The sequence below is a fragment of the Peromyscus maniculatus genome, chromosome 6 (assembly GCF_049852395.1).
Source record: "Peromyscus maniculatus bairdii isolate BWxNUB_F1_BW_parent chromosome 6, HU_Pman_BW_mat_3.1, whole genome shotgun sequence".
Taxonomy (NCBI): Eukaryota; Metazoa; Chordata; class Mammalia; order Rodentia; family Cricetidae; genus Peromyscus; species Peromyscus maniculatus.
In genome coordinates, this window is record NC_134857.1 from 130477856 (window position 1) to 130502367 (window position 24512).

The following is a 24512-nucleotide window of genomic DNA, read 5'->3' on the forward strand; positions in this document are numbered from 1 at the left end:
ACTCTAATTACTAGAAAGAGACAACTGGACCAACTAGGATTAACGAGTTTTGTTGTCCAGCTAGAAACTCAGGTCAGTGCTGATGTTTCAGTCCCACACTGAATCAGGGCAGGGCAAGCTGTCAAGTTGAAAACTTAGCAATTGATGTAGTGTTGAGGGGGACTATTTTCTTGTTCTTAGTGCCCTCAACTGATTGGCCAGGTCCACTGATGTTATGGATTGCAATATACTTAGTTAGCTGCAGATGTTAATCTCATTTGTGAAATGTCCTCACGGCAGCATTCAGGCACCACAGACTCATCATGTGCTTACATAACATTTCACCATTGCAGTCATCACCCTTTTTGTATTGGTCCTAACACTGCACCAGTAATGTGATGTTATAGATGTCCTATGAGACACTTGATCCCTGTCAGTGCTGGCATTGCCATGCCTTAAACTGGTACCCCAGCATTACAGTCCTCAACCATTCATGGTTCAAAGTGTAATCTAAGAACGGTGGGAGGACAGGTTCACTTTGCATCTATAACATGTGTCTTTGCATTTAGCTATGTCTAGAACATCATTTAGATGGCCAAAAGAAGAGTTTCCCCAATGGTTTCATGACTTACAGGACTTAAGGATTTTGTTCCTTCAAGACTTCTTCCTCTCACATACCAAACAGCCAAGGAATAAAGGGCCATGTGTATAATTTGTCATTCTCTATGGTCACATCATACAACCAGGAGGTGGAGGCCATGAATCCATGTTGCTGTTCAGCTCCCTTTCTCCATCTTATTACTCTAGCATCCCATCCAATCCCATCCCATCCCATCCAAGGAATGTTATCATGCATAGTGGGCTGGCCTTCTTACTTCAGTTAATGTGGTCAAGATAATTCTGCATAGGCATTCCCAGAGATCCATCTCGAGGATGATTATAGATTCTGTCAATTTGACCATCATCATTAACTGTCATAGAGAGTGATCCTGCAAAATATCTAATATCAAACTTGCTGTAAAATATCTAAATAGAAATGCTCTGAGAAACTCATACAGCATAAAGGGTCTTAAGTGACATAACTATTTAATGCAACGTTTTACTAGATAAAAACTTTCATGGACTGTTTTATGCACAAATTGGAAATTTATAAGCCAGAGAATATTATGTATCACAGTTCTTGGTGTCAGGGTTAGTTGTCTGGTGAAAGTTAACATTTCCTTCTAAGGTGACCTCTTACTGCTGGATCCTCAAGAGGTCATTGTGTCCTCATATGATGTAAGGCAATCAGGCAACCAAACTGAATACTGTGAGTAGGATATCACCTGTTAATGATTTTACTCCCATTGATGAAAGGGCAAAGTTAATGGGTTAGTCACCCCTTAGGATCTTACCTCTTACTTTCAATTGTCAATACTTGCTATTAAAATGTCATATTACAATTGTATTATTATGGAAATCCAATATGGTTTCTAGCATCATCATTTAAAAAAAAAGGTGGCACTCTTAGCAAATTAGTTAGGTCAAAATGACCAAATTAAAGTATGAGATTAGTCATTGGCCAGATTAAGTGTACTTACTTAGGAACTGTCTGAAATATGCTTCCTATAAGCAGAATATTTTATAAAACAGAAATTTATCCATAAAAACAGAAAAGGTAAAATCACCTAAGTTCATTCACAGGATTATTTCAAGCCATTTTGAATCACAGAGTTGTGACTTAATCGCTTCCCAAGCTTGCCCTTGAGGAATGCTCAAAATTCTTGGAGGAAATCTTGTAGAAGTTCTAGAAATCTATGAACTGATAAAAAGAAGCTCACCTTGACAAAGAAAAGAGCATGAGGAGGAGGCTTGTTACTATATTTTAATCATAAAATTCAGATCACACTGTTAGCAATCTAATTTTTCATTAATATTTTAATAATTTATGAAAGTATATCCTAGCTTATTATTATAATGCTGGAGATAATGTTGAGGAAATATGCATTTTTATTCAGTCCAAAAAAATTACCCCTTTTCATTGCAAAATATTCCCAGAAGGACTTTCTATGTATAAACTATCTGTAACTCACCTCCACATCTCAGGAGAAATGTAAAACAGAAAATGTCTAAGGTGTAACTCTCGGTTTCTTCAGAGCAGAGGACACATGGGACAGAAGAGAAGCTGACTAGCAAGTGACAAGGACAAAACAAACACAAAGGAGAGCCTGTAGTTGATGTGGCCCCTGAGACACTCCGTGACTTGTACTTTAAGGATGTGTCAAGACTAAGGGTAAAGAAGAGGATGGTCACTATCATAGAAGGCCTCCGTCACACAGTGTCCCAATGGCAGAAAGTGATACCAAGACTCATGTGTCCTGTAAGTGTTTGAAAATGATGAATTCATAATGATGGTAAAGATTCATTTCTTTGTTCGGAAAGCATGAACTGTGATTAATAATTGTGTTAAAACTTAATAAATGGATGTTCAGGGTTCACACTGTATCCTCTCACATTCTTCTGAGAAGCCCTTGATGAAGAATCATGCCTGGCTATAGGCACATGATTATTTAGTAAAGACTAGTAAGAATTTAATAATTGGATTCTGAAATTTGATCAACATTTTCTATTTCCCAGTGTATAATTCTCAATAATTGGTTATATAGTGATTTTGAAATCAAAGCAAACACAGGATCTCCTACAATCAATCCTTTGAGGAATAGAAAAACTTTCTACTTTTTCTGAATAACTCTTTTAACAATAATTGTTATTCAATATTTTAATGATTTTAAATACTTTAATGATTTTAATGACTTTAATACTTTAATGATTTGCAAAAAAAAAGAAGGAAAGAAATTTGCTATGTGAAGCACTAACACTGTAGCCATGTTGCTTACAATCTTGTAGAAATTTCAGTGAAGTATCGCTTCTCGGCCTTTTGGCTAAGATCAAGTGTAGAAATTTCAGTGAAGTAATAAATTATACTTGTTAGAATAATCTCTGCTGGACAGTGGTGGCACACCCTTTAATCCCAGCACCCAGGAGGCAGAGGCAGGTGGATCTCTGTGAGTTCAAGCCCAGCCTGGGCTACAGAGTGAGTTCCAGGAAAGGCTCCAAAGCTACACAGAGAAACCCTGTCTCAAAACAACACCAACAACAACAAAAAGAATAATCTTTAGGGGAAATTCCTTGACTAGCATCACTTGACTAGTAAACCTTCTTCTGGCCTCTTAAGTTGTTCCATGCTGCTATAACAAAATACCAAAGTTGTGGACTGTCTTAATTAGGATTTCTATTGTTGTCAAGAGTCACCATGACCATGACAACTCTTCAGGCAGACAAGGTGCTGGAGCTGAGAGTCCTTGCATCTTGATCCACAGGCAACAAGAAGTGAACTGTGACACTGGGAGGAGCTTGAGAATAGGAGACCTCAAAGCCCACCCCCACAATAGCCACTATCTCTAGCAAGGCCACACCATTTCAAACAAGGCCACACCTCTTAATAATGACAGTTCTTTTAGGGGCCGTTTTCTTTGAAACCACCACAGGGACTTTATAACAAATAGAACTTTGTTTGTGATTCCAGAGTCTAGGAAATCAAGTATTTAAGGACTGACATTTGATGAGGCCTTCCTTAGTGCATTGTTTTATTATAGAAATACAAAGGTTGAGAAAAATGCAGAGAAGTAGATAAGATCAACCTTCCAAAAGAAGCCCCCCCCCATTCCCAAGGCAGCTAAACCACCTCTGACTATCCACTTTTTATGGTTGAGGAGTAGAAGATGAATTTTCCAGCTCACTAACTTGGTTAGGCAGTCCTTCCCTCCTGTATTTCCATACTAAATATCTTCATTTATTTCTCTGCCTATCATGTGAGCCTGCAGTTATATTTTATTCTTTCAGAGAATTTATTTTTATTATTTTTAACTAAATGCATGGGTGGGTTGAGTTGTATGTGTGTGCTTGTGAGTGCAGGTGCCCAGAGAGGCCAGAAATATTGTATCCCTGGAGTCTGAGTTATAGGTAGTTATCAGCTACATATACAGGTGCTGAGCACTGAAATCTGAGCCACTGGGATAGAAGTAAGTGCTCTTAAATGCCGAACCATTTCCCCAGCTGTGAGTTTGTAGCTTTAGCATGGAGATGTTTGAACTGAATGCTTTCAATACACAAACAAAAAGCCAGACTGGGGATCTGGTGTCAGGGATAGATCAAAGAGATAGCCATATTTGAACCGAGTCCTACAGAATTAATATGTATTAGGAGAATAAAGATGAAAAGAAGAGAAATTTCAGAGAGGCAATAAAGGTATCAATGAAGGAAAAGCACATATGTTGAGGGTATGGAGAGATAACGGAGTAGGAAGATAGTAGGCTAGTGATGTGTCAAGTTCTCGTACAAGAGGCTCTCACATGTCTTACTGAAGGGAAGCCTATAAGAAGTACATGGGGTGAATACATAGTAAATACATACATTCAAAGTTAAGCAGAAAGGCACAATCCTTATAACAGCATCAACTGCATCAGTATGAAACTGGGATTGATTGGGGAGTTAAAATGTACAAAGTTTGAGTCATTTACTTGTCTTCACAAATGAATACTCACAGTGTTCTACTTGTCAATACTCCTTTCCTATAAAGGTCTTTTTTAAGAATAATTCAATAAATATTAGGATACAATCTATGTTTATATATCCTGAGAACAGGCTCGTTAATGCCAAACTTTTTAATTATATTGTTTAAAAAGATGGAGAAATAAAATATGGAAATGAGACAAAAAGACATGCTGGAAGATAGACCTTAAATGCAGAATTTTTTCCTTATGTCTTTTTTTTTTTTTTGCCTGTGGATGATGAGGGGAGAAATTTAGGAGTTGATTCTCTTCTTCTACAGTGCAAGTGCTAGGGCTTCATCTCAGGTATCAGAGTTGGTGGCAAGAGTCTCTTGCTTGCTGACTCATCTTACAGACACTGTTTTTACATTTTCAAGCATCATCTGTTGATTATTGTTTCCTACCAAATTATTTGTAAATTAATGGCATAAACACAGGCCATCTTTGAGAACCATGGCTCCCACCATCAGCTTGGCAGATCTGGTTAGTATTCTGTACTGGATTTCATCAAATCACAATAAGTTTCTCCATCTCAGAACACAGCTGATATTAGTGAGATGACCTCACTTACAGACTGGATTTTGTTTCAATGTGGGAGTACAGTGGCCAGAGAACTCAATAGGGATTTCCCTCTCCATCTGTGAGTCTGGAATAGCTTCTTTGCAAGAAGAGTATTTGAAAAAGAGTGGAAGTTTCCTTAGCCTGAGACATTTGCATGGCCCTTGCTTACATTTTGTTTGCATTAGTCAGGAGTGCCATATATGTGTTGGAACTGCAAGCACTGGACATGCCAACACTCAACAGAAACCTCCTTTAAAATAATGAGAAAATTTAAATTCTGTTTAGGAAAGATACTGATGTAGTCAATATGAAATATTAACTAAAATCATGCACAAAGATGTCATCTTGACCCTTTTTGTTCATGTTTTGTAATACTCTTTTTTTTTAGAAACCTGACTTAAATATGAACCACAACAGAAATTTCTAAAGAGAATTGAAATGTCTTCATGGTGAAGTCAATAAAAGTACACAAAAAATGTTCAGTAAGTAATCATGTATTACACAGTAAACCAAAAATATTCAGCAAGTAAATATGTATTAATATATGATTTAAAATCAAATGTATAGAGTTCTAGAATGGGCACATCCTCTCTTTCAACTTAGGAATGTCATCCATAAGGAACAAAGAAGGCACATTAGAAGAGGTTAATGCCAATTATAAATTTACAGCTTATTAAACACTGTTCAAACTAATACAAATACAGCATCATTTAGGATTGGAACTGTGGCTAAAGGAATTAATCTGCTCTGCATGGAACCGGGTTTATTTAATCAATGTTGCCTCTACTAGAAAAGTGGATTAGTTTCCTTCAAGACAGAGTTAAAAGTTTTGCAGCTAATTTATTTTAATAAGCATTCTTACTGATGGCTTAAAAAAATGGGTGTGGGTGTGCTAAGCAGTAATGAAGCACCAGGAAAGAAAGCATGACTTAATTATTTTCCTAGGGTGGATAATGAATAAATTAGCCACACTGCGGGCTTGCCATTTGTATAAAATTTATTACTTTTTTTAAGAACCATATCCTGACAAAGCCAATTTTTCCCCTGACTGTAAAGTGACAGAGCTGTGCCTGGTTCCAAGGAATGTCCTCTTCACCACTGTTTTGGCAATGTTGATACCCTAAAGTGAGCTTGAAATTTTCCCAAGTTCATTCTCATCCACATAATTACAAATGGCAATTGTGTTAGTGCTTTTTTGTATAATCCACCCAATCATGTAAACTCCAAAATGTCTACTTTATAAATGACCAAATCTATGTGACCAGCTAGCTTAGAAGTGGACAAAGGTATTGGGTCCACATGATATGGGAGAGTAAATCTTACATTTCCTGAGAAATGACAGTAACATTAGAAATACAATAGCTTCACAAGGTTTTAGAATAAGTGGCTTTGTAGGGAATCACTTCTTCATAGTGACCAGCCAAATGTCTAAACTGGAGATAGTCATTCGTAATGTTTTAATCTTTATAGTATTAATCTTAGGAATTGAAATATGAACATACACTCCTTTTAGAATCTCTAAACTTTCTCTATTTTATCATTAAGGATAATTACATCTGTGCATCAGAAAATGATTTCAATAGAATGTGTGTACATATATGTATATACTTGCTCTATAATTACAAGATTATAATTATACAAGAAGTCATAACTCCAAGAAGGGAGGTTGGAGTTTAGAGAGGGAAGGATAGAAATAAATACATGAAATCTTTAAAAGTAGTTATATATGTAATAAGATAGGTTATATGTTTATTAAATTGCCTTATAATAACCTTGATGCATGTTTCCATAAAAAGTTACAAACTTCCATAGTAGGTATATAGAAAAGCCTAACATAACAGTCATCCAGCACATTAAACATGATTACAGGCAGCAATCCAAATTCAGACTTACAAAACTAGTACCAACTATGGTCCTAATAGCTCAAACAGTATTGTTTGTTGGGAATTCAGGAATCAAGGTCTTACAGACACTCTGGTTTTTCTGTTCTGTGTAAACAGTCATCTAAGTGAGCATAGTTAGTGTCTACTTGTCCCCAATGAGAAAAGATCCAAATTTATGCCATTTTATAAACTGATCTCTGTCACTTTTATGTATAAAGTCAGATGTGATTGTGCATCCGGCAACTCATTCCTCTGTTAACAGCTCTTTATAAAATGTTAACTTCTCCTAAATTTGATTCTTTTAATTGATTCTTTTAGTTCTAAAGGTCAAATGAATTCTGAATATATTTACTTCATAACATTGGTTTTAGAACAATACATACTTCCAAAATGTAAATTTTAGGCCAATAAATTATGAAATGAATGCATATTCATTTGTTTAAATTGTAATTAGATGTCTTGCAATACATCTTCCATTCACTGAAAACGGAAAAAATGGAAGCATCAGAATGTAGAAATCAATTACCTATATACACAGTATCTTATACATATACAAACTAATGATAGGCAGTCACAATGCAAATATTCTCACTATATTATGTGAGTGCTTCATTTGTTCATATTTCCATTTTATTTTTTATTGACAGCATCAAAATCAAATGTGCATTCCTTCACTTAATGATGTGAACAGCAAGAAGCACATTTTCTTTCTTTTCCTACATGTAATGATTAAGTTCTATAGAAATTATTGCCCCTTGATGATAGTCATCCCTAATGACACATATGAAAAGGATAATGAAACTCAGAGCAACACAGACACTTTCTACTGGAAATTAGACTGAATGAAGCTGCTCTGAGCATGTCAACATGATTCAAAGCACTGGACCTTGTTCTTCATAAACCTCCTTTTGATAGTTTCTTCTTATTAGGGAATTGCAAGGCTTTTGCCTATAGGATTTAGGAATCATTTGATGTTCTCTGACAGTGCTCTGCAGCCCCAACTTTAGTTTATTCCAAGACCAAGGTCCTGGAGGCTTAGGAAATTTTTTTATTAGTGGTATTACAATATCAACTGTGAGCATTTCCAACTCTAAATTTTCCCTTGGACACCATTCCTTCTTTAAAGCAAGGGACTCCACTCGTGTGTCACACTTGATATCTGTGTTCTTAGATTACCTTTTTCTTTCTTAACCTGATTTCCCGAGGAATTTACTTTCCTTTTCTGAAAAGAGAAACATTAGAATAGCCAAATTAATATCAAAACCTGTAGCTGGAATTTTTCTGTTCCTGCCTGGCCCACAGTCAGGATAAATCTCTCTCCCCTGCCAGTCCCCACAGTCCCACCCAACTCAGTAAACACACAGAGACTTATATTGCTTACAAACTGTATGGTCACAGCAGGCTTCTTGTTATCTAGTTCTTCTATCTTAAATTAAACCATTTCTACAAATCTATACCTTGCCATGTGGCTCATGGCTTACCGGCATCTTCACATGTTGCTTGTCATGGCAGCGGCTAGCAGTGTCTCTGTCTCAGCCTTCCACTTCCCAGAATTCTCATCTCTGCTTGTCCCGCCTATACTTCCTGCCTGGCTACTGGCCAATCAGTGTTTTATTTATTAACTAATAAGAGCAACACATTTGACATACAGAACATCCCATAGCAAAAAGCTAAGAATAAGATTATTTTTAAAATGTTGTTTTAGAATTTCAGAGTGAAAAAACTAACAACTTAATATGGTCACACTATCTAATTGATAATAAACTAAATATGTTCACTGGATTAAGATTTAAAAATGTGAGAGGGGAAGTTGGGGACTAGGCTCAGTGAGGAAGAATATTTAATGTGTAGAGATAAGGACACGGGCTCTAATCCCACCTACCCACTGAAGTTTTAGAAGGTATCTCCTCATATCTTGCAGTCTCTGCTTCAAGAAGTTGATGTAAAGTAAAGGATAACCAGATTGCAACTCACAATTCCAGGGAGGCTACCTAGTAAAGAGGACCCTAAGAAAGACACAGGGATCGCCTAATGACAGAGAAATAGATGAGATCTACATGAGCAAACTGAGGGTGGGGTGGGGTAATGGAGGACAAAGGTCAGGGGAAAGAGAGCTTAGGCGAATGGGAGGTACCAGCTGCATCAGGAACAGAGTGGGAGAACAGGGAGGGAGATACCATGATGAATGAAGATCCCAGGGGAATAGGAAGAAGCAGAGTGCTAGAGAGGTCCCCAGAAATCCACAAAGATACCTCCACTGTAGTCTATTGGTAATGGTTGAGAGAGTGCCTGAGCTGACCTGCTCTAGTGATTGGATGGCCAAACACCCTGGATGTCATGATAGAACTCTCATGCAGTATCTGATGGAAGCGGATGCAGAAATCCATGGCTGAGTCCCAGGTGGAGCTCCAGGAGTCCAATCTGCGAGAGAGAGGAGGGATTGTATGAGCGATAGATGTTGAGACTATGATTGGAAAAAGCACAGGGACAAATAGCCAAACAAGTGGAAATGCATGAACTGTGAACCAATATCTGAGGAGCCCCCATGGAACTGGACCAGGCCCTCTGGATAAGTGAGATAGTTGATTAGCTTAACCTGTTTGGGAGGCCCCAGGAAGTGGAGCCAGAACCTGTCCTTGGTGCATGGGCAGGCTTTTTGGAGCCTGGGGGCTATGCTGGGACAGTTTGCTCAGCCTTGGTATAGGGAGGAGGAGACTGGACCTGCTTCAGTTGAGTCTACCTGGCTGGGCTGACTCCCCAGGGGAGACCTTGCCTTGGAGGAGGTGGGAATGGGGGAGGGACTGGGGGGAAGGGCTGAGGGGTGGGAGGAAGGAGGACAGGGGAATCCATGGCTGATATGTGAAATTAAGTTAATTATAAAATAAAAATATTAAATAAATAAAAAAAGAAGTTTCTTCAATAGAGTGTGGACGCTACACTTATCTAAGGGTCTAAAGGGTAGTATATGTAAAGCAGTTATAAGCTATATTAATATAAAAACTCTTGTTAATAGTTTCTCCTAATTATAGAAGAGGTCATGAATTTTAGAAAAGGTTGGGGAAGTAGCACTGGAGAATCTGCCTTGTCTGTAGGGAGAGCTGAAACTGATGCAAATGCAATGTACTCATGTATAAGAGTCTCAAGAGTTTCAAATCTAAATTTTAAAAAGGCTCATATAAAATCATGAAAGCCTATACATGGCTATGCTCCCTTGTGATCTCAGTCCTGTTGGAGGTGGGTCACAGAGAGAATAAGTCTCTGAAGCTTTCTACAGTCACCCTAGCTAGAAAATTGGGAATTCCAGGTCCAATATCACATCCTATTTCAAGGAATAAAGTAGAAAATGATACATGATACATGACATGGACATCTGGTCACCAAATGCAATCATACAGGAACAACCATTCACACACACACACACACACACACACACACACACACAAGATCATTGACAGTGTAAAATATTAAAAGATAGGAAATTAAGTAGGTATACAATTTGTGCAGTGTGTGAAAATGAAGATTCACATCCTTGTTTCCTAGCATATTAAGAAGTACAAAACAGTAAAATAATAGTACAAACCTAAGCATGGTGTCCCATGCGATTGCAGCTATTACCTGTTCACGAAGATGGTCCTGATGTATGTGTATGTGTATGTGTGTGTGTGTGTGTGTGTGTGTGTGTGTGTGTGTGTGTGTGAGAGAGAGAGAGAGAGAGAGAGAGAGAGAGAGAGAGAGAGAGAGAGAGAGAGGGAGAGAGAGAGAAGCAAAGAACCTATAACTTTAGTCTCATGTGATCGTATTTTCCATTTTGATTAGTTAGGCAGAAATGTATGTAAATGAGCTACAAGACATCGAGCTAAGAAGTAGTCAATGAGATGAGGAAACAATAGCGAACAAGATTTTTCTCTTCCAGACCTTCCATGGGCCCATCCTATTCCTTAACACTGGACCATTTCCCACTGGCATTCTTTCTGGACTAAATCTATTTTTGCCTTTTCTTTCATGCAATACATACCTCATCTTTTTTCTTTCACATGGAGAGATTCTTTGGCTTTTGGGATGAGCATAAAAGCCTTAAATAACCTTGGCTATCTCTAGGAAAATGTGACTCCTTTGAGAGCTTAAATTAGAAGGTTATGCCTTTTTATGTATTGAGATTGCTTGCAAAAAAATTGATTTTTTTCAGCTTCAAGAAGTGGCATTGTAAAATATAAATACATTTTTTACTGCTATAGAAAAAATGATGATAATCTTATAGTTTGTATTGGGAAATATACTTATCAATGTTCACTTCTGAAATTCCATGCTATTCTCTTAAAAGAAAGTTTATTAAAATATTTTCCATAACAAAGAATGGAATTTTAGCTTAAATTTCCAGAAAATACAATAAATGTTATAATGTTATTTTGTGAATATTTTCATTATTAAAGGGAAAGTTTTCTTAAGATATTGTGCTGTTCTGTTCAAGCTTAGTTTATTTCATATATAAGAAGATATCAATTTTTTGAGCTTATTTTATAAGTGGCAATTCTATAATCACAAAAGTTTGTAATTGTCAGACATGATATTTTAAGATTCAACTATCTTTAGACATAACAACACATTCCACTTCTATCTGTATAAATTTTTTTAATTGACGCAGTTGAATTTAAAGACATTATCTATAAAACAACTCTTTTTCAAAAATTTGATACTAAAAAGAAATGGTTTTAAAGTTTAACCTTATTTTCTTTAGAAAAAACTTTCTAATATGCTACTGAATGGCAATTTTTATTGTATTATAATTTTCACTTAAACATTTTCAAAAATTTTAAAGCCCTTGTAAACTTCACTGAGTTTTATGGACCATCGAGTAACTATTATAGTTATGATTTTTTCATGCTTCAGGACTTTTAAAAATTATATTTAATTTTTGAGGCTATAATGTAATTACAGTTTTCCCCTTTTTCTTTCCTCCCTCCAAACTATCCCATAACCTTCCATGTTTTCATTCAAATTCATGTCTTCTTTTTCTTTTTTTACTAATTGTTATTGAATTGCAGGCATACACATTCCTAAATATAACCTGTTGAGCATATAATGTTACCTGCATGTAAATTTTCAGGGTTGACTATTTGGACAGCCAATTGGTGCGCTCTTCCCTGAGCATGACCATTTCTCCAACTCCCATCTTTCCTTGGTTGACTATAGTTTCTTTTCTAGGGTTGAGGCATTGTGGGCTTTTCACCATTCAGTTTGGCATGTCTGTTGGTTTTGTCCTTGTTCAGATCACATTTTGACTGTCATGTTGGTGAGATGTCATAAATATAGCCTGCTTATCAAGTGGAAATCCATGCCTGGTACAGAACGAAAAACAAGGTAACTACTGGGTGCTAGTGAAGTCATTATTTATTGGAGGGGATATACAACCACTACTTTATTAAACTAGAATGACTTGTAACAACAACATACAAATATTTGTCTTTTTATCCACAGATAATTGTAGTCTTCACCTCTCATGAAGACGATTTCCTTTTTCAACAGATGGAGACCACTACAGAAAACTTCAACCAATCAAAATGCAGAGTTATGGATCTCGGTCCCATTTGATATATCTACAAAACACTTTTGGCATCTAAGACTCAAGTAATTTTGGCTAATAGTGATGGGAAAGATTACAAGAACCAGAGGGTCAGGGAGTTTGTTGTGAGATTGTTTTTCTAAGTAATATAACAATTACTAAATTATGAAATTTAACAGCAATATAAAATACAGCTATATAAATTGTAGTCCCTCTTCAAATTAGTCTGATAATGTATTTTCCTTCTTTTGTGCATATGTACATATGCAGCTGTGCACCTGTGTTTGTGTGTGTGTGTGTGTGTGTGTGTGTGTGTGTGTGTGTGTGTGTGTGTGTGTGTGTGTTCATTCAGGGCAGAGACCAACCTAAGGTGTTACTTCTAGGGAGCTTTCCATGTTTTCTTTGACAGGACTTCTTACTGAGACCTGAAGCAAGTGGATTAAGCTCAATAGCCTTGCTGATGAACCCCAGTGATACAAGTGGCTCCACTTCCTCAGGCCTTGGATTACAAGTGTGAGTTCATGCCTGAAATTTTCCATGGATTCTGAGGATTGAATTCAGGCAACCATTTTGTAAGGCAGGTTCTTTCACTGACCAAACTATCATGCTACCCCCATTCATGTTATTATATACAGTTTTATTATTTTTTTATTTCCCCAATTAGCTTCGCCTCTTTTGCATTTTTTAAAAACCATTTCACAATTTTTCTTTGTCTGGCTTGACCTTAATGTTTTAAACATGGTGCACGCTCTTTGTTCAAGTGTCCCTTCATTTGTGGTCTGTGTATTGGTTCTCCATAAGTGGCTGCTGATTCCAATTTTTTGGAGATTGAGATGTGTATGCTTGTACACACGTGGAAGCTTTGTGGTTTATAGCACAGGCCATATTTAGCCTGAGTTTCCTCTGTTTCTTAATTGGTTGAAACCTGAGTGTGCAAACAAGCAGCAACGTCAAGATGGTGTAGTTTGATTTTGTTGGTGATGATGCTTTTAATCACTGATTTAATATAGAGATGGCTAAATTTCTTGTGAATTCAACTTTTACTCTTTATATGTAATAAATAAGTTGATAAATAAAAATGGTTAAGTAATCTGTTCTTGGTCAATATTCAGTACATTTAGTTTTATTGTTATGTTTGTGTGAAAGATACAAGTTAATTAAAATCGTAATGACAGATCATTCTAGGAACTATACAAATTGACATGTTTTTTCAAAGGACTGTAACTCGTAGACTGTTTTCACACAAATGAAACCACCTAAGGAGAATGAGAACAGGCCATCTGTTCAGCATTCAATTTTCTTTTTAAATTCATGCAACTCACTATCTTTTAAATCTAGAAAATACATTGTGTTTAAAATTAAAATAATAAATATGCCATGTAGTTGATTTTCAGTCAAATTGTATAGTATAAAGATATATTAGAAATATCTCTTTTCCAGCTACTGCGTTTTAATACCCCATAGTATAGTATGAAATAGGTAGCAGAGAATTAACTGTTAGGGAATGATGCAGTTTGTATGGCTTTTATTTTGCTTTATAGGTGAGGCATGAGTTCACCATTGTGGGGAAGGTATCAGGAAGTAGGCATGGAAGCCAGAACAGGAAGCTGAGATATCAATTCCTCACCTTTGAGCACAAAGCAGAGTGAGGGAGAAACACACACACACAAAGACAGAGAGAGAGAGAGAGAGAGAGAGAGAGAGAGAGAGAGAGAGAGAGAGAGAGAGAGAGAAGAAGAAGAAGAAGAAGAAGAAGAAGAAGAAGAAGAAGAAGAAGAAGAAGAAGAAGAAGAAGAAGAAGAAGAAGAAGAAGAAGAAATAGTATACCCACCCCCAGTAACATACTTCCTCCAGCAAGGTTGCATCCCCTAACCTCCAAAAAAGTGTCACCAACTGGGGACCAAATGTTGTAATGCCTGAGCCTATAGGGGATATTCTCAAACCATCACCTTATACTATACTACTAAATTGTTGCCTATTACTCTAACCCTGGCTTATGTGGATCAAGGAGGAGGAGAATTTGTTGACTTTTTGCATGTATTTAAACCTAGACAACAATCAAGATTTGTGCTACATGAGATTTTTAAATTGGGAATTAATGTGCTAATCAGCAAAAAAAAAATCTATAATTTTTTGATACTTCAGCTGTAATATAAAAAAAGACTATCATGGAAAGAATTCTAAATTAAATAACAAATAATTATAGTAACTTAAAATTCAAATACAATGATAAGATTGGGCATTAAACAAATAGAGAGAATCTTAATTTTTTTTTTAGCAATGGATGATATATGAAAATTTTTCATCATTCCAAATCATATTGTAGGGGACATTGTTTTGTACCTAACTTAGAAAAAGTTTTAAATAAAAAATTTAGGTGCTTAATTGGCTAATAACTGTATTAAAAGGTTTTCTTCTTATATCCATTAAAAAAATCAATTTTCCACCTTTTGATCAAGAAATGTACTGATATACATTTTAAATACCCTACCCTGATATTTAATTTTTTGATTTGATATACTCCTAGAAGTGGTTCATTATTATTTTATTGATAGCTTAAAACAATAATAGAGGAAATTCAACTCTAATTATGTTAATGAACTTTAATCTAAATGGCCCCATATTTAAGAATTCTTTTAGAAAAAAAATCCTTTTGCATGGTTGAAAACAAAGCTTATGGCATAGTGTTTTAAATGCATTCATATACACATTATATTTAAAACTACTTCTCATAAAACTGCCTTACACAGCTAAGGGTGCTATTTCACCTCATTGACAACTCACTGGGGATGATTGACAGGTGCACATTCTAGTGGCACCTTCTTACATCCCCCCAGGCAGAGCTTGAGGGACCTTCAGGTGCCTGTGGGAGGCACAAAATAAGCTTGAGGATCTCCAAATTTCTCTACTTTACCTCATTCTGCTATCACTGTTGTGTCAGAATGTGCAGTTTCAAAAATGGCCATATGTCTTACTTGACCTGGATCTATTGACTTACTTAACTGAGGTCTTAGAAAAGATGGCTACCAGAGAAATGAATGTGTAGCCAAATGATTCCTGTGTAAGTGGACTTCTGATTCTTTGCCTTATCTTGTGACATTTGCACTAATTCAACAATAATTTATGATCCTCACTCTACTGTGTAAGTAGATGTTGTGGAGTCTGTCTCAGGTTAATTCCTGACTCTTGAGATTTTATTCTTTTGACCTTGAGACAAAATTTTAATTTTTTATAGGTCTTGGTTTCTTCTTCATGAGTTAAGGTTAGTACTTTGTCAAATTAATAGGTTCATGTTGTTTTAAAATAAACAAAATTTAAATTTCTTTGTGTGTGTGTGTGTGTGTTCGAGGAATTTTAAGATATGTAAGCACCAACAAATCAAAATTTGAATAAATTCAGAATTTTTTTTAGCTGTTTTCCTTTTTTTAGCCCCAAATTTTTAGCTGCTTTCCCTCATATTTATAATTCCTGATATAGCAAACCAGAGTGGAACAGTAGTCTGCATTGTAATACTATGATTTTCTATTATTGAGAGTGTCACATAGATAGAATGACATTTTCTATGAGCTGTTGAGGATGACTGTTTCACTCAGCATAATACTTTCAAGTGAAACAAATTGTGTGGACTCACACTACCCTCCCCACTGTAAATTGATAGTATTCCGTTGTATGGATGTACCAGAATTTTTAAAGCATTACATCACTGAAGAACATTTTATTTGTCCCAGTTGATTACAAGCAGAATGTGCCCTCACCAGCTTTATGTGGAAACAAGCTTTCATTTCTCAAGTCAAATATCTGAGATTAACCATCACTTGCTACATACGTGCTTAAGGAGCTGGTAATCTGGTTTCAATAAGGGCACAGTAGTGTGCTTCTGTAGGATATGCTAGTGAATGCCACCTTCTTTCTCCATGGCATTTTATTTCTGAGCCATTCTGGCAAGAAGAGTGGAATTTCTGTTTCAATTATTCCATCCTTTTGGCTACTGAGTTTTTTTTCTTTTTTTCTTTTTTCTTTTCTTTTACAATACTATTCAGTTCTACATAACAGCCACAGATTCCCTTGTTCTCCCTCTTCCTGCCCCCCTCCCCTTCCCCCCAGCCCAGCCCCCATTCCCACCACCTCTAGATCAATGCCACCTGATAGACTCAGTCCAGGCAGGTCCAGTCCCCTTCTCCCAGATTGAGCCAAGCGTCCCTGTATAAGTCCCAGGTTTCAAACAGCTATCTCATGCAGCGAGCCCAGGACCTGGTACCACTGCCTAGATGCCTCCCAAACAGATCAAGCCAATCAACTGTCTCACCTCTTCAGAGGGCCTGATCCAGTTGGGGGCCCCTCATTGGCTACTGATTTTAATACCCTTCCATACTGTCATTCATTGTCCATAGGTCTATATGCAAGGGTTTGTTGACATGTATAGCTCAATTTAAATTGTATTCTTTTCATTCATTTTTTAAAATCCATGAATTTTATTTTTACAGCAGTTTAGGGTTCACACAGAGTTTTCACATCCCTCCTGATCCAGAAAAACAAAATGCACACACAGGTTCATGCATCCTCTCCAGGACATACATTCCCCACTGCAATGATATGACTTTTTATTATCCATGAAACTGAACTGACGTATTGGTACTCAAAGTCTGACGTTTCCATTAGTGTTCACTCTTAGTGGTAAAAAATCCATAAATTTTAGGGAACGTATAGTGCTGCATATTCAGTATTGTCAAAAGTTTTACTGACCCAATAAATACATTGTTCCCATATTTCTCTCATGCAACAACAACTTTTGAGAACTTCTAATCAATTTTTGAATCTGTGGTTTTTCTCTATTCTAGAAGGCTATGCACTTAGAATAATATAATATGTAGCTTTTTTTCAGACTGGCTCTTTTACTTAGTAATATACAATTAAGATTCTTGCATATCATTTAATGTTTCTACAATTCAATTTTTTAAATTGCATATTGTAAGTGAATAATGTACAACCCTCCATTATTTTCCCACTTAACACAATCTTGCTTATTTTATTTTGTAGGCAATTGTGAATAATGTAGTTAAATATCAGGCACAGGTGGTGGTGTGTATGTTAGTTTTCATTCCCTGTGGGTGAATATAACTGAAGGCAGCTTCTTGGAAGTATGTATAGTAAGAGTAAATTTAGCAGCATTAGATACCCAAACTGTTCCCCAAAGTTTATAATAAAAAGAGATAGGCCCTGTTGCTGTGAAGGTTTAGTTTGGCCTTTCTGTCATGGAAGTGTTCCCTCTTTGCTGTGTTTATTTGTAATTTCCCTAATATTGGATACGCTTATTCTCCATGTGTTTATCTTGTTTGAGGCTCTTTGGATTTTCTTTCCTCATTTTTAGTCAGTTTATTTGGTTTCTTATTACTGAGTTTTTTGTTTGTTTGTTTGTTTTGTGTTTTGTTTTTTGTTTTTTTGTTTTTTTTTTTTTCTAGACAGGGTTTCTCTGTGTAGCTTTGCGCCTTTCCTGGAACTCGCTTTGGAGACCAGGCTGGCTTCGAACTCACAGAGATCCGCCAGCCTCTGCCTCCCGAGTGCTGGGATTAAAGGCGTGCGCCACCACTGCCTGGCTATTACTGAGTTTTAAGAGCTCTTGGTAAACTCTTAGAATAGTTCATTATGTGTGTCTTTCAAATACATTTTTTTCCAGTCTGTACAAGCCAATCTTATTTTCATGGCAGTCCCTTTAAACTAAATAAGTTATTAATTTCATTGAAGCCAATATATTAGTTTTGGTTATTTGCTTCACGGCTATGTTCTATGTGATTTTTTCATTCCTATAATTCATTGATATTTAATTTATATAAATTGTAATAATTACATTAAATTTTCCTTTTTTGAATATCAATTTGTTGCTGTTAATTTGTGATGAAAGTTGTCTTAACTAAAATGCCAAGTTTTTAATAGTACAATGACAATAGGATTCTACTTAGGTCTTTTCATCCCAATCAGTGATCACTTCTGGCTTTGCAACTACATTGAAACAAAGCAATAAGATACAAGAGGCAGAAAATTGTGAAACCCTCATCTCAGTTTAGCTCTAACTCAAACTATTGTCTTCTTCCTTGTTGGCATGCTCTTGTTTACTTTTCAGAAACCTCCAGCAGCTGATCCATGGCTTAGTATCAAAATGTACTTAAAGGGACAGATAGATTGGAGTACAGTTACCTCCTCTTACCTGGACCTGGAGTCAAACTCTCACTATACTAAAGAATAAAGTGATAACAAATGAAAAAATTTTCGAGGCATTCTTGAAAATGTTAACAATTCAATAAAAGTTTCATGAGCAATTATTACCATTATCCAGCCTTCATTGTGTTCATAGATTATAAAAAGAGAAATCAAAAGGCAAAATAATGAGACATCAGTTTTATAATAAAAACAAAGACACACTGACTGGATCATAAGATTATTATTTTCAAATGAATTCACTTCATGGTTTGCATACATTCATGTGGTTTTTTTTCAGGCATTTGAGGTCATGACATGAATTTTGATAATTTAAATAGCTGCCCATTAAACATATTAGTTGACTTTGGAATTTTCTACAGCAAGATACTGAGGAATTGTACTTTATGAAAAATGTTGGTATTTCTTTTGACTATTAAATCAATGGTTATTTCATAATGTCTACATTCTGCTAGGCAGGGTGTGATTTTTCATTCATGCTATTTAATACATTAGTGGTATCATGATTGTCTTCTTTACCACTCTTTTCTGAATTGCAGCCAGTTAATTAGTATTCAAAAATGCCTACTGCTATTGGAGCACTGATCCAGTCATGTGAAGAAGAAAGATTCAGCAGAACTATAAACAAGCTGCTCTGTGGTGGACTGAGAGGCAATGCTGTCAGATCAAATACAAGAAAAACTTCACTACAGGACAGAAAAGCAGCAGGCAGCTAGCCTCTCAGATGTTAACGAATGTGTCCACAAACTGCTACACACACAACTTATAAGCTAACATAGCAACATACTGAGAGCCTGGATTGTACAAAATAAACATGTTTTCTGGGGTACAAAATACTTGGATGGAGTCTTTATATGGAGTTATCTATTCTCTTGCTCATTTTGTAGAATGGATAAAAAATGACTAACCATGATTTCAGGGTTCATAAGGATATGATATTTGTTTCTACAAAGCCCTTAATCCTGTTCCTATAAAATTCCTCATATTGAAATTTTATGTAAAAATAAGTTAACTGTTTCAAACTTACTTCCTGGAGAAAGGAGACTCTGGCTTATCAGCAGAGGTACTATGCTTTCCTAAATTCCTATAATTTTGACTGTGCATACATATTTATTTTGCTGAGCATTATTGTTCTTATGCCTTGGATGGCTTTCCATATATAATTGCCTAGCAATTATTTAAGGAGGAAACAGTAAAATTAACCACAAACATTAATGAGCATTTTGAACACATTAAACCCTCATTACAAAGACAAGTGATACTCCCTCTAATAATGCTTGAAATCAAGGGCAAACACTTGGATATTTTTTAGAATTGTGCCTGAAAACATAGATTGTGATTTAAGATTTGACATTTACAGAATATATATATATATATATATATATATATATATATATATATATATATAAACTCAAGCATGTGAAAAAAAAATAGATGGATACATCACTTTAAGGTACAGAGCACTAGTGACCATATCTGCTAAAAGTATGACAATGAAAACAACACAGAAAATAACTGTTAGATTAAGCCATGAAAAATATTTCTCATTCAATCTGGAGGTATATTATGTGATATACAAACATAATTAATAAACCTAAAAGTATGTATTGTTATGAGTCTATATTTGTCTATATAACATATATAGCAAATGAGTGTCTAAATATATTTCACTATAAATATATGCTGTGTGTGAGTTGAACTGCTCCTGACTCAGACACAGTAGTTACAGATGAACTGTTCTGTCTTCACTGTGTACTCTCAGCGCTGTATAAACAAATCAAAGAAAAAATGAACAGGAGTCATTCTACATGGAGTCCTAATTTATTCATAATATAGCTTAACTCCTGTTTTTATTTGTTTGTTTTTGAGACTGTATTATAATTGTGAAATTTCTCCCCTTTTCTCCCTCCACACCCTGCCAAATACTTCTCACTCCCCTTCAATGCCATGGCCTTCTTCTTCATTGAATATGCTTATAAGTAGCATTGTATGGGCTCAACATGTATATTAGGGGATATAATAATGCAATAACATTTATTTCTTAAAGACAAAGATCAATTTCAGAGAAATCTATAAAGAAGGAAATGTATACACAATGAATTCTTGCCTTAGAATATTTTGATGCTGATTTAAAGGGTTGTAAATCTACTTGATAAGATAATATACATCTAAATTTTTTATCTTGTTTCAAAGAAAATTAAGTAACCAGTGTGATGATTAGTTAAAGAAGTAACACTGTTCTTAACAGGATAAGTTTTTAACAGGCTGAAATTTTTGAGCAGTATTTACTGACTTTTCACTATTCTGGCATTAGCATGTCTCACTATAATCTCAATTTTTTATTTACATTTTTTTCTTTAAGTCCATTCTCTCACAGAATATTGAAATGGATTCAACATTTTACAGCCAAAAATTGTTTTTATTTTATAATTTAATTTAATTTTACATATCAGCCACGGATTCCCTTGCTCTTCTCCCTATCCCCCTTCCCCCCAGGCCACTCCCCATTCCCATCTCCTCCAGGGCAAAGACTCCCCTGAGGATTGAGTTCAACCTGGTAGATTCTTTCCAGGCAGGTCCAGTCCCCTCCTCCCAGGCTGAGCCAAGTGTCCCTGCATAAGCCCCAGGTTCCAAACAGCCAGCTCATGCACTAAGGACAGGACCCAGTCCCACTGCCTGGATGCCTCCCAAACAGATCAAGCTAATCAACTGTCTCACTTATCCAGAGGGCCTGATCTAGTTGGGGCTCCTCAGCTATTGGTTCATAGTTCATGTATTTCCATTTGTTTATAGCCAAAGAATTTTGTATCAGAGAAAACTGAGACTGTGTTTTGTGATTCTGTATATAGGAGCCACAGAAGCTGAATTGTGATTGAAACCCAGCATATCTCTAATCTCACCATCATCTTTATAGAACATGGAACAATTATTACAGGCAAAAGGAAATCTGTGAGTTCTATGACACCATAGTGTCAGTTGATGTTCTGAGTAATCTTGGATAATTAGCAATCTCTAAAATTTTGTTTACGTCAAAAGTGTGTGGGTGTGTGTGGGTGTGCACCTATAGATTTTTATCTGTAGACGTGCTTATCTGAATCTGTATATGTCTGTGAGTATATGCTACATGTGTGGGATGCCTATCAGTTCCAGGAAATGATATTGGATCTCCTGGAGCTGGAATTACAGGCCATTGTGAGCCACCTCATGTGGATTATGAGAATTGAACTAGGGACCTCTGGACATGCAGTAAACACGCGTAACTACTAAGTCAACTTCCCAGCCCTGAAAGGACATATTTTAAAGTAAGATTATATCATTTGTAGAGTTGGCTATAAAACTATTATTAATTAGTTTCTGTCTTTTTTTTATTATTGAAAGTAGATTCTTCTCTGATACAATACATCACTACCATAGTTTCCCCACTCTCTACTCCTTCCAGTTTCCCTCTTCTTACCTCTCCACTGGATCCACTCACTCTCCATTTTCCTTCAGAAAAAAACATGCCTCTAAGAGACAACAATTAAACACAACAAAACAAGAGACAATGAGGTAAAGCAAAAAGTCCTCACATCAAGGCTGGACAAGGCAAACCAACAGGAGGAAGAGTCCCAGGAGCAGGTAAAAGAATCAGAGACAAATCTGTTCCCACTGATAGAAGTCCCACAAAACATCGGGTAAATAGCCATAACATGTGTGCAGGGGAACTGGTGCAGATCCATGTAGACCCTGTCCTTGCCACTTCAATTTCTGTGGCTCTCCATGAGTCCTGCTTAGTTGAATCAGTGGGCCATGTTCCCCTGTGGTGGTGGCAGCAGGTGGCAATTGAAGTTCAAGGTATCAGTCCACCAGGAGGAAAACTCTTTGATGGGTGAATCTCATTTAATCAAGGCTGTGAGACTACAGACCCCAGAGTGCCTTTTGTTTCTGTTGTGCCTTTACATGTTGCTGCTGCAATCTTCCCCTGGTATCTGGTTTGGTGTGAGTGGATGTGGGAAGACCCCCACTTCCTGTAACTGAGTGTGTTTATTTCATGAAAACATCCCAATCAACTGGGCATTTTAAATTTCTGGATTGTCAAGAAGAGGATTCTTCCCTAAGCTTTACCGTCTAATTGATAGAATAATGTTAGCTTATACAGAGTTTTGATGAATAAAAATGAATACAGGGAAATGCTACACAGTCAGGGCCTATAGCTTCCCCCCAAGGAGCTGCTTCACATCACAGCTCACATTAATGAGCCAGGCTGGCTCAAATTCCTTTAATATTAATGCTGAGAAATGCAGTCACAGGTTTTGGTGTGCACCATTACCTGAAACAAAGCTTCAAACTACCTTTACATTAGAACAGATGCCTTGCTAATGGTTTTTAAGGTAAAAAATCCCAGAAAAACAGTGTATAGTCACGAGGACCCATAGGTGAGTTGTCTAGGGTCATAAATACATACACAGGGGTTACACACAGGGCAGAAAGCGCATGTTGAGATGTAAAGCATCATGGTGCCATAGTATCTTGGCAGTGCCAGCTGTAGCTGTTGAAAGAACTATGGTAAATTAGGAATGTTGACTTGAGCTAGAATTAGAGGATTTATGACATCTCTGTTGTCTCTATGTCCAGATGCTTGGCACTCTCCAAACACCATTAATATCCAAAGAGAATCCAGAATTTATGACTTTTGATGACAGAGTATTAGTTCAAAATATTCATATATTCATGAGTTAGTTTGTATGCCTTTCCCCTGCCTCAGAGAATGCAGAACAAAATGTCAAAGTAGCTAATACACTCAAAAGTATAAGTTACAAATACACAATTTTTTCTTTTTTGGGGGGCTTTTCAGCAGTTTAGGTTTGTAACTCTTTAAAATTCCTTATAATATTACCTTTCAAGATAGATAATAAAGTAATTTGTTCTTTCTATATAATCACAATTTAAAGCCTGGCAACAAAAGGATTGGCTGAGAAAATATGCTGCTTGTTTGCTCATGAAAAAGTTACTTAGATATATTGCATGTGAGTTGTCTGGATGACTCTGTTTTTAATGATGCTAGGAAGGTAAAAAACAAAACACCACCACCAACAACAAAAACAAGTCTTTACCTATAATCATTTACTTGAGAAATGGAATGTAACCCCTTTGTGACTCCTGTATTGCCTGAAAGATTTTGTTGGAGTATATAAGTGGTAGAGGGAAAGAGAACAACATGAGAAGAGAATAAAAAAGGAAACCATCGGGAAAGTGTGTGAGTGTCTTTTTTTCCCTAACCCCCTTAGATAGAAAAGTTTTAGTTGTGCTGGAACTGCAGCTTCCCCTCGATCCCTGTGCTGCCTGGGGAATGGTTCTTCACAAATGGCAATCCTCCCCATGTCCTTCACCCCTCTGACTCCTACAGTCTTCCCATCCCCTCTTGGAATGATAGATTCCCAGTCTGAGAGGAGGAACAGAGTGGAGTCCTCTAATTTACACTCTCTCACTTTCTGCATAATATCTGTCAGTGGGTCTCTACATGCTCCCATCTTCATCAGATGAAGCCTCTCTGATGATGGCTAGACAAAGTAATAATCTATGAGCATAGCAAAATATCATCAGGAATCATTTCATTGATTTTTGTTGGGGGGGGCAGTCATGTTTTGTTCTGCCCTAGGTATCTGGGCTATCTAGTTTCTGGTTCTGTCCATCCGTGCTATGTCAGGCATAAGATCCCTCTACAAAAGTGGGCCTCAGGTGAAATTA

At 36.4% G+C, this 24512-nt stretch overlaps 1 long non-coding RNA gene and 1 pseudogene across 1 annotated transcript; both read left to right on the plus strand.

Annotated features, from left to right (window-relative positions):
* Positions 1-2880: 2880 nt before the first annotated feature.
* LOC121830677 (U2 spliceosomal RNA) lies at positions 2881-2985 on the plus strand (annotated as a pseudogene).
* A 2521-nt stretch (positions 2986-5506) lies between these two features.
* Positions 5507-19621, plus strand: LOC143273782 (uncharacterized). Its single transcript, XR_013051961.1, has 5 exons — positions 5507-5611; positions 12280-12370; positions 12488-12637; positions 12982-13085; positions 19325-19621. It is a non-coding gene; the product is annotated as an uncharacterized LOC143273782 (long non-coding RNA).
* The last annotated feature ends 4891 nt before the right edge of the window (positions 19622-24512 follow it).